Genomic DNA, 10,041 nt, shown 5'->3' on the forward strand with positions numbered 1-10,041 from the left:
AACCTGGTATAATTATACCAGAAGAATGGATTCTTGTTCGATCACAATGAAAAGATAATGCTTATATGATCAACATGAACAAAAATGTTCCTGATGAAATAACATGTTTGTTTTCAAAAGTGTCAGAACAAAACGCCATGATATGGCATCGTCGTCTTGGTCATGCAAATTCTAAAAACCTTAATCGTCTTGCTAAAAATGGTTTGGTACGTGGTGTAACACCCCGCAACCGCAGCGGAAACGTAAACGTGATGCGACAGACACCTCTGATATCAACCACATTGTTTATAAAGAAAACTGAATGCATTAATATACTTCAAAATTACATTATCTCGTATTTCATTACCGTCTAGGTGGTACACACATCATACCATACGATACATAATTCTATCTGTCATAATGTATCCTAACATCCCGCAGGCAAATCTTACACACATCAAACACTTAGCACGTAAGCAATCAGTTCATCTTAATTGTACCTGAAAAGCATGTGAGAAAACGGGTCAACTACGAATAGTTGGTGAGTTTCACTAAGTTAAGTAAACGATGACAAATCATTATAATAATCATATATTAGCGATGTAATTATGCTGAGCCCCCAAGTGCAACCTCTGTTAACCCAGAGACACATCCCATAACCCCTGGGGACACTGTTAACCCAGAAACACATTTAATAACCTCTGGGGACACTGTTAACCCAGAAACACATTTAATATCCTCTGGGGACACTGTTAACCCAGAAACACATTTAATACCCTCTGGGGACACTGTTAACCCAGAAACCCATTTAATAACCTCTGGGGACACTGTTAACCCAGAAACACATTTAATATCCTCTGGGGACACTGTTAACCCAGAAACCCATTTAATATCCTCTGGGGACACTGTTAACCCAGAAACACTGTTGCGGGACCTTACAATATTAACAACTCAGACAACTACCATCTTAGTACATTTCCGTACGATTCCCGTACAATAAACAATATATATAAATTCACGCAAATCCATGCGTTCAGTAAAATCCACGCAAATCCATGCATTCAGTAAAATCCACGCAAATCCATGCGTTCAGTATGTACTTAAACATTTTGATAGGAACATGCTTCCCGCCCCGGGAAAATATTTAAAACAGTTCAGTAAAAAGGGGCTCGTGAAACTCACCTTAGCACATGCAAGCAGGTAACAACAATCAATATCAGTTAACCCGTCCAATCTGTAATATGATCCCTACGATCACTACTATACAATTATTGTTTACATAATCTTTAACCTTATTAATTGGTACATCTGGGGACACTGTTAAACCAGTACTGTACCTGTTCCGGGGGCAATGTTAACCCAGAAACACTTCTCCGGACTCAGATTGTGATGTCGTTTAGAGTTCCATGGTCACAATTACTATTAGTCGTTTTTTCTCGTTTTGTGTGCCTAGCACGGTTATTCGTTTTTATGTTTCAAAAATGAGTTTGGTCACACACGACCCGAAAATAGTCGTTGACTGATAGTTTAAGTAAAGTTGTGAAATTTGAGCTCGATTTAGACGCCCCGTTTGGCCGCGGGACCCGTTTCCGTCTTTAGCGAACCTGAAACTGTTAAAATATGTTAAAATTACTCAAATCATCCGAATTATTTTCGGATGATTTATTTTTACTTTTTTAATTCATTTATATGAAAATAGTTCATTTTTAGGGTTTTTATACACCAGTCAGCTCGCTTAAGCGAACTTCACCGGTTTACGCGTTTTAACTTTAAAAGTTTGATAATTAGCACAAATAATTATCCGTTCACTCTCGGATCTTGAAATTTTGCACAAATCACTTTTTAACAGTGGGGAATTTTATAAAAATATTTCCAGAATTAATTTCTATATTTAAAATTTATTTATCTATTTTTAAACACCATTTAAACACTAAATATGTCGTAAATACCAAACGATCTTAGAAAAATCCCAAATTTTTCCTGGATATCCCCTGCCATCCACATAGTCCCCTGTAATTTTTCCAGAACCGAAATCTACTTTTACATGCCCTTTTTACTAAAACCGAGCTAGAAATTCCTAGAACTCGTTTAACCGAAAAGCCTACTTAGACTTCTCCAACGGACCTCAAATTTTGTGTGTGACTTATAAATGATATGAAAAGCTTATCTGAAATTTTCCAGAATTTTTCATGATATTTAACTATTTTTCACCATTTTTGGCCAAAACCGAGCATTAAATTCACCAAATATTCATCCTTTATCCAAAAATTACCAAAAATTCACAGAACTCATATTTTCATGTGTCTAACACCTCTGTAAAATTTCATGACCTAACTTTAAAGCATCAACAATCTGTCCAAATTTCCAAAAACCAAACATAACCGAATATACCTTTCGTTTTCCGCCACTACGAGCTACAAACTCGTCTTTACGCCTTATCTACCACTAAATACAGAGCCTACAATCAACATACCACAATACCAAGAAAGTTACATTTACGATCAAGCCTCTTACACTATAGTTTCGGTTATGATATAAAAACAAAGGTTTTAACCGTAAAAATTCGTTCTTGGCTCGTTTAACTCCTTTCTTGGACCAAGATCCCTTGTATAACTTGTATACATCACTTGATCATGCAAGAATCGGTTTTCATCTTTGAAACCTCATTTTCTTGCAAATAAACTCAAGAAACGAAGATGGAAACGTAAATAACTCCACCTTTACCTTGTTTTTCTTGCTACAATCTCGGGTTTTTGGATGAGGATTGATGAGAGTGGAGAGGATTTGGGTGTTTGTAGCTTGAAAAAAGAAAATGAAGCCAAGGGGAAACCCCTTTAGGCCGATCGGGATTTGAATGGGGTGGGGTGGGGCCCACTCCTTCATTCTTGGCCACAAACTTGGATTTCCGAAATCTGGATAATGTTTTGGATAATCTGGTTCAGTTCATTTCTCGGTTAAATGTTTAATTCGGCTTAAAACGAGGCTAAAACGGTCGTTTTTCGGCTAAAAATGAAATTTATATAAAACCGATTTAAAAACTTAAACCATGACATTTATTAACTTAAAACATCATAGTATTAATAATTGTGCATCTTTATCGGCTTGATCGATCATCTCTTGCTCGGTTTGGTATTAAAGGTTTCGTTTAACGTACCGACGCACTATTAAATCGAAATCCTTTTTATGTGCTTTAATCCACTTATCCCGAAGCTTTAATACTTCGTAACATCACTAAATATCATATATCTCGTCTATAATTGAACCCTCGATCCATTCGGGATTCAATAACTATTGATCGATTGATCGCATATTTAATACGGTGAATTATATATTCACGTACAATCAGTACCATGAACCATGTATTCTCGTATGATTACTATGGTAATTCATGTACCCGACATTAAATATGACGTAACTACAGTCTACCGGTTAGGGTATACCTGGTTTCGTCGGAATCGTTACATTCTCCCCTCGTTAAGAAATTTCGTCCTCGAAATTTTACACGCCCACTATCCCCTTTCGAGAGAAAGGTGGGGGGTTTTTCTTTCAGAATTCACCCTCGCGTTACCAAGTATAATCTGGTCCTCGCTGTGAATTCCACTTAATTTTAATCAATAAAGCTTGGTATGTTCAAACTGTTTAGTTTTCCCGTCTACTATCTCTACGGAATTAGTTATGATATCAAGCATGTCTTCTATGAGTACCTCTATTACTAGTACTTTCGTTGCCTCACCGCTTAGGCACTTTTCAATCCGTATACATGGCAAAACATCATGTATAGTTCTTAGCCCCTAGAGTACTTTAATCGATAAACTAAATGACCAACCATGGAGATAGTTCTCATGGGGTCCAATATATTAAGAAGCTATTTTCGGTTTTGCCAAACCTGATATCACCTCCCTCTAAGGTGATGCCTTAAAATGCCTTGTCACCTCTATTAAGTGACAATGGTTTCCTTTGAACGTTGGCATAAACCCTTTGCCAATCACGCGCTGCTTTCAACTTGTCTTAAATATTATAAATCCGATTGGTTGTTTCTCGAATCAATTCAAATCTTATGGCCTGAGTGACGCCCAATTTCAATTTAACAACTTGGTGATAACTACTTCACCCATAGAGAGCTTCAAGCTCTCGATGCCTCCTTCCCCGCCTTCCAATAATGGAAGTAGGATGACTATTTTGATCTGAGATAATTGAAAATGGCACTCCACGACGAGATACCATTTCACCATCGGGAATTTGGGCAAGAATTCATTGTAATTTATTCCCACTATCATTGGCGAATTTTCTGTCGTTGTGGCGTTCCCTAGGGTTTTCGGTGTGCAGCCTTATCTCTTGCATCACTCAATATTCACCAACACACGTGACCATATCTTTCTCCAAACTCGACCATTAATAAAAATCCTTTCAGATATCCGTATCATCAATAGTCAAATCTGATCCCGGATGTATGGATTATTTCGATCTATGCGCTTCGTCAATGATTAATTCACGAAGGTCATGGAGGGTCGGGATCCAAACCCGATTTTTGAAGTAGAGAATTTAGTCCACGCGCTGTTCGAAATTCTTCTCATTGCCGTAAAGTCCCTCCTTTTCCAATTGTTCCTCCTTCAACGTCTCACGTTGAGCGACTCGAATCAGGTCCGAAAAGTTCGGCTGGACTATCATCCCTAGCGCTCGCACTCGCAATGGCTTAACCCGACCTTTCCTACTCAAAGTGTCGGCTACGACGTTAGCCTTGCCGGGGTGATAACGGCTGTTACAGTCATAATCGCTTAACAACTCGACCCATCTTCGTTGCCTCATATTCAGTTCTTTCTGATCGAATATGTGCTGCAAACTTTTATGATCGGTGAAGATGGTGCACTTCGTATCGTAAAGATAATGTCTCCACATTTTAAATGCGAAGATAACCGCTCCCAGTTCTAAGTCGTGAGTAGTGTAATTTTTTTCTCGTGTACTTTTAACTGTCGGGAAGCATAGGCTATAACCTTATTATACTGCGTCAACACGCATCCTAACCCTTACGCGATGCGTCACAATACGCGACAAAACCATCGTCCCCATCGGGGAGGCTTAAAATCGGCGCTTGGCACAATTTTTAATGGTTTCTATCTTATTTGGATTTTTATGAAATCTTTGTTGCTTTACAACATGACCAAGGGATTATGCCTTCTTTATTCAAAATCACATTTCGAAAACTTCGCGTATAGCTCCTCTTGCTTCAACACTTCCACAATTTTCTTAACCGTCGTTCGTGCTCTTCTTTACGTTGCAAATATATCAAAATATCATCAATGAATGCTATGACAAATTTGTCAAAATAAAGTTTATAGACTCAGTTCATGAGGTCCATGAACACTGCCGGCGCATTTGTTAGCCCGAGAGGCATAACTAAGAATTCATAATGGCCGTAACGAGTCCGAAACGCTGTTGTTGCAACGTCCTCCTCTTGGATTTTTCATTTGGTGATAACTATATCCAAGATCAATTTTTCTAAAAATAAATCGCCCCTTGCAATTGGTTAAATAGGTCATTTACTTCGAAGAAGTGAATACCTATTCTTGATCGTCACTTTATTCGATTCTCCCTAATCCATACATATCCTAACACTTCCGTCCTTCATTTCCCAAATAACACTGGTGCACCCCGTGGTGACTAACTAGGTCGTATAAAACCTTATCCAATAATTCTTGCATTTCGGTTGATGCAAGTCGGTAAGATGCTTAGCAACCGGGCTAGCTTGAGGCATTAAATCGATTCTGAATTCGACCTGTCGGGTTGGCGGTTATCCAGGAAGTTCTTCTGGGAAAGCTTCTGGATATTCGCGTACCATCGGGATATCTTCTATATGTTTCCTTTTAAATACTTTGGCAATCGCGTTTGTTAAATACACCACGTCTTCTTGTCGTAAATATTATAACATCTCAAGATGAGATTAGAGTGGTAACATAATACCGTACACTTTTCTCTGTATCTAATCGCTTCATCGTCCGAAAGAGAGCTTCTAATCATCTTCTTTTCCTATTTGATCTCAGCTTCATGTTGAGTTAGCCAATCCATGTTAACTATTACGTCAAAACTTCTTAACTTTGTTGGTCGTAGGTCAATAAGGAAAGGTTAATCGTTCAGAATAATAGGACAATTCCGAACAATTTAGTTAACCATTAGGGGTTTACCGTTAGCGATTCTACAGTATCGGGGTCTATAGTTTCACTAATCGGTATCTTTCCAAATGATAGGAGGTTAACAGGAACTAACTTCTATCGGTGACCATAAAAATATTACTGGAGTCTATTGAGTTAAAACTACAACATACTTAATATCACCTTTGAATCATGACGTGCTTTATTCGAATTCTCGGCTCCTTGCTTGGTCAGAGGTTGATGCTTGTCCTGAGGTTCGTCTTCCAATGACACCTTGATTCACTTTGGGCAATTTCTATTGAAACATTCTGTACTGCCACATTCATAACAAGTACAACTGTTTGGCATAATTTGATTTCTTTGGATGGATTGTTGTTGAGGCTGTTGGGTTCGGAGTGGTTGTACACGAATGGGTTGGGGTTGCCGGTTCATATGGCTTCAATTGGTTCTACAATTGGGGCATTACGTCCATCTTTACCACACCTGTGGCCTACTATCACTCGACATTCTTCTTCCTACTTATTCAAAGTCTATCTTGCACCATGCCTTTATCACTTCTCTTCTTTAACACTCGACGTCTCACCCAACGTCCTTCCAGTCCGCTTCCCATAGAGTCAAATACATCAATGCTGGCTTGTGACACCACCCTTCCAAAGGTTGTATATTTTACAGGATTGACTATACTCCTTATCGCTGGAGTTAGTCCCCAATATAGCGCTCGCTTCGCTTAGTTTCAGGAGTAATTAACCATGTTACCAGACATGACAATTCCTTCAAACAATTAGCGTGTTCTAAATGATCAGCACACAACATTTCTATCTTCCATAACTCAGTTCCCAATCTTTGAACTTAATTACTCGAATAAAAGTGCTCTAGCACAAGAATTTCAAATTCTGACCATATCATCTGAGTAAAATTTTCTAACTATAATTTTGTACCATCGTGTTCCATCACGATACAACATAATCTACCAACATATCTGTAGCATATTTCACTACACAATGTTCTAGGCTCTTACCAAAATCCTTGACCATTTCGATCTTTTCTATCCACTCGCTAATCTATTCCTCCCTTTACCATCAGTAAACTATTAATAATTTCCTTAACACAACCGATAAACAAATCCTTCATACCGGATCTAATTCATTACGACTACTATTCATGTTTAGTATATAACTAATACTTGTAGTCATAATAGCATTCGGTGGGACATTATCACTCTTAGTAATAACACTAAGAATTGAAATATTCATAATCATGTGATTGCTCGATCTGTAATTCTGTGATCACATTTGCATCAACACTAGCAGTGATCTGTGATACGTCACTCGGTATCATTATCTGCTATCTTTGAGCAATCAACTGAATCATATCAATCTCCATCATTGGAGCTACTCTTTTTATGTCATTCTGCCGTACTCATCCCGTACGCAGTAATCAATACTGATCTCACCGTATAACTCGTTACCAGTTCAATCATAACAGCAGGTACACATACACACCAAATATTATCATACATATTACACATACCAGTATCTAGTATATATGTCCCACAAGTATAATAACATAGGGACTTAACCTGACGTCGGTTAACTTTTAAATACGCTTCATAACCCTTGTCACCAACTGAAATAGAGATCCTCTCAACAAAGATCAATGTTTAATATGCTTGATTTCAATATCCTCCTGCATGTCAGCATAACCGATACATGCTCACCGTGAGCACCAAACGATTACATACCACGGAGTTATAATATCCGTGTTTATTCGTATATCCGGCATACACAATATACCTCCTACGAACGAACAACCAACTATGCTATAATGATTCCAACACTTCCTTGTGTATAGGTAATCATTCTATTCGAGCATACATGGGTGTAAACATCTAACGGATGTAAGGATAACATAGGGAGTTGCCAGGTTCAAGGTAATTGCGCAACATGGGTTGCCTTCAAATATTATTAATTACTATTATGGGAAACTCTACACTTGCTCAGTCAATGTCCTCAGGCGTTCTAGGTTCGTTGAAATCGGTAATTCTCGATCTGGAGGGGTATGACTCATATGTTTGAGAGTGAGAAATACATATATATATATTTCTATATATTATTTTTATCTGCTGATTAATTATCAAATTTATTATTATCATTATTTTATTTATTTATTTACCTTAATGGAATAAGAATGGGTTCAAGTACGGATCCGTCCGTACGTGAGGTTCGACGGTTCGGGTGAACATCCGGGGTTATTAGGATATACGGTACCGGTGTTGGTAAGGTAAGGGATTCATCAATTTTGGTTGGGAGTGACGGTTACTAGATATTTCTGGTTAATGTCAAACGGAAGGTCTAACTTGGTGCTATCATAGCTGTGACCCGATAAGTCAGGCTTATCATCAACCGATGCTCTAGAAATTTCAGCATCCTCGGTACTTTTATTATTTCATCCCCCGGTTCCTTATCCGGGTCCTATTTCTCAATACTTGTACCCACAATATACGCACATATATATATACACCTTAGCACGTATCAATAATATTATATACTTTACACATATGTTGCCATTTTTACCTATTAATGTTCCCAGTGATTTCCTCTGAATTCCCTCGTGCAGACAAGTCTGTTATTATATTCCGGACCATAATAACTCACTTGTTCGACCGAGTTCATCCCGATACTCGTCACTATCTATTATTAGTTGATATTCAGATCCTATAATACTTGAGCTACTGGTTATATTTTAGGTATCTTTTAAAGACATCCTAATTCTTTATAACCAATGGCTCTGATACCAACTTCTGTAACACCCCGCAACCGCAGCGGAAACGTAAACGGGATGCGACAGACACCCCTGATATCAACCACATTGTTTATAAAGAAAACTGAATGCATTAATATACTTCAAAATTACATTATCTCGTATTTCATTACCGTCTAGGTGATACACACATCATACCATACGATACATAATTCTATCTGTCATAATGTATCCTAACATCCCGCACGCAAATCTTTCACACATCAAACACTTAGCACGTAAGCAATCAGTTCATCTTAATTGTACCTGAAAAGCATGTGAGAAAACGGGTCAACTACGAATAGTTGGTGAGTTTCACTAAGTTAAGTAAACGATGACAAATTATTATAATAATCATATATTAGCGATGTAATTATGCTGAGCCCCCAAGTGCAACCTCTGTTAACCCAGAGACACATCCCATAACCCCTGGGGACACTGTTAACCCAGAAACACATTTAATAACCTCTGGGGACACTGTTAACCCAGAAACACATTTAATATCCTCTGGGGACACTGTTAACCCAGAAACACATTTAATACCCTCTGGGGACACTATTAACCCAGAAACCCATTTAATAACCTCTGGGGACACTGTTAACCCAGAAACACATTTAATATCCTCTGGGGACACTGTTAACCCAGAAACCCATTTAATATCCTCTGGGGACACTGTTAACCCAGAAACACTGTTGCGGGACCTTACAATATTAACAACTCAGACAACTACCATCTTAGTACATTTCCGTACGATTCCCGTACAATAAACAATATATATAAATTCACGCAAATCCATGCGTTCAGTAAAATCCACGCAAATCCATGCCTTCAGTAAAATCCACGCAAATCCATGCGTTCAGTATGTACTTAAACATTTTGATAGGAACATGCTTCCCGCCCCGGGAAAATATTTAAAACAGTTCAGTAAAAAGGGGCTCGTGAAACTCACCTTAGCACATGCAAGCAGGTAACAACAATCAATATCAGTTAACCCGTCCAATCTGTAATATGATCCCTACGATCACTACTATACAATTATTGTTTACATAATCTTTAACCTTATTAATTGGTACATCTGGGGACACTGTTAACCCAGTACTGTACCTGTTCCGGGGGC

This window comes from Bidens hawaiensis, unplaced genomic scaffold, assembly GCF_021521415.1.
Source record: "Bidens hawaiensis isolate Kalapana, Puna unplaced genomic scaffold, B.hawaiensis_p1.1 tig00002380_1, whole genome shotgun sequence".
Classification (NCBI taxonomy): Eukaryota; Viridiplantae; Streptophyta; class Magnoliopsida; order Asterales; family Asteraceae; genus Bidens; species Bidens hawaiensis.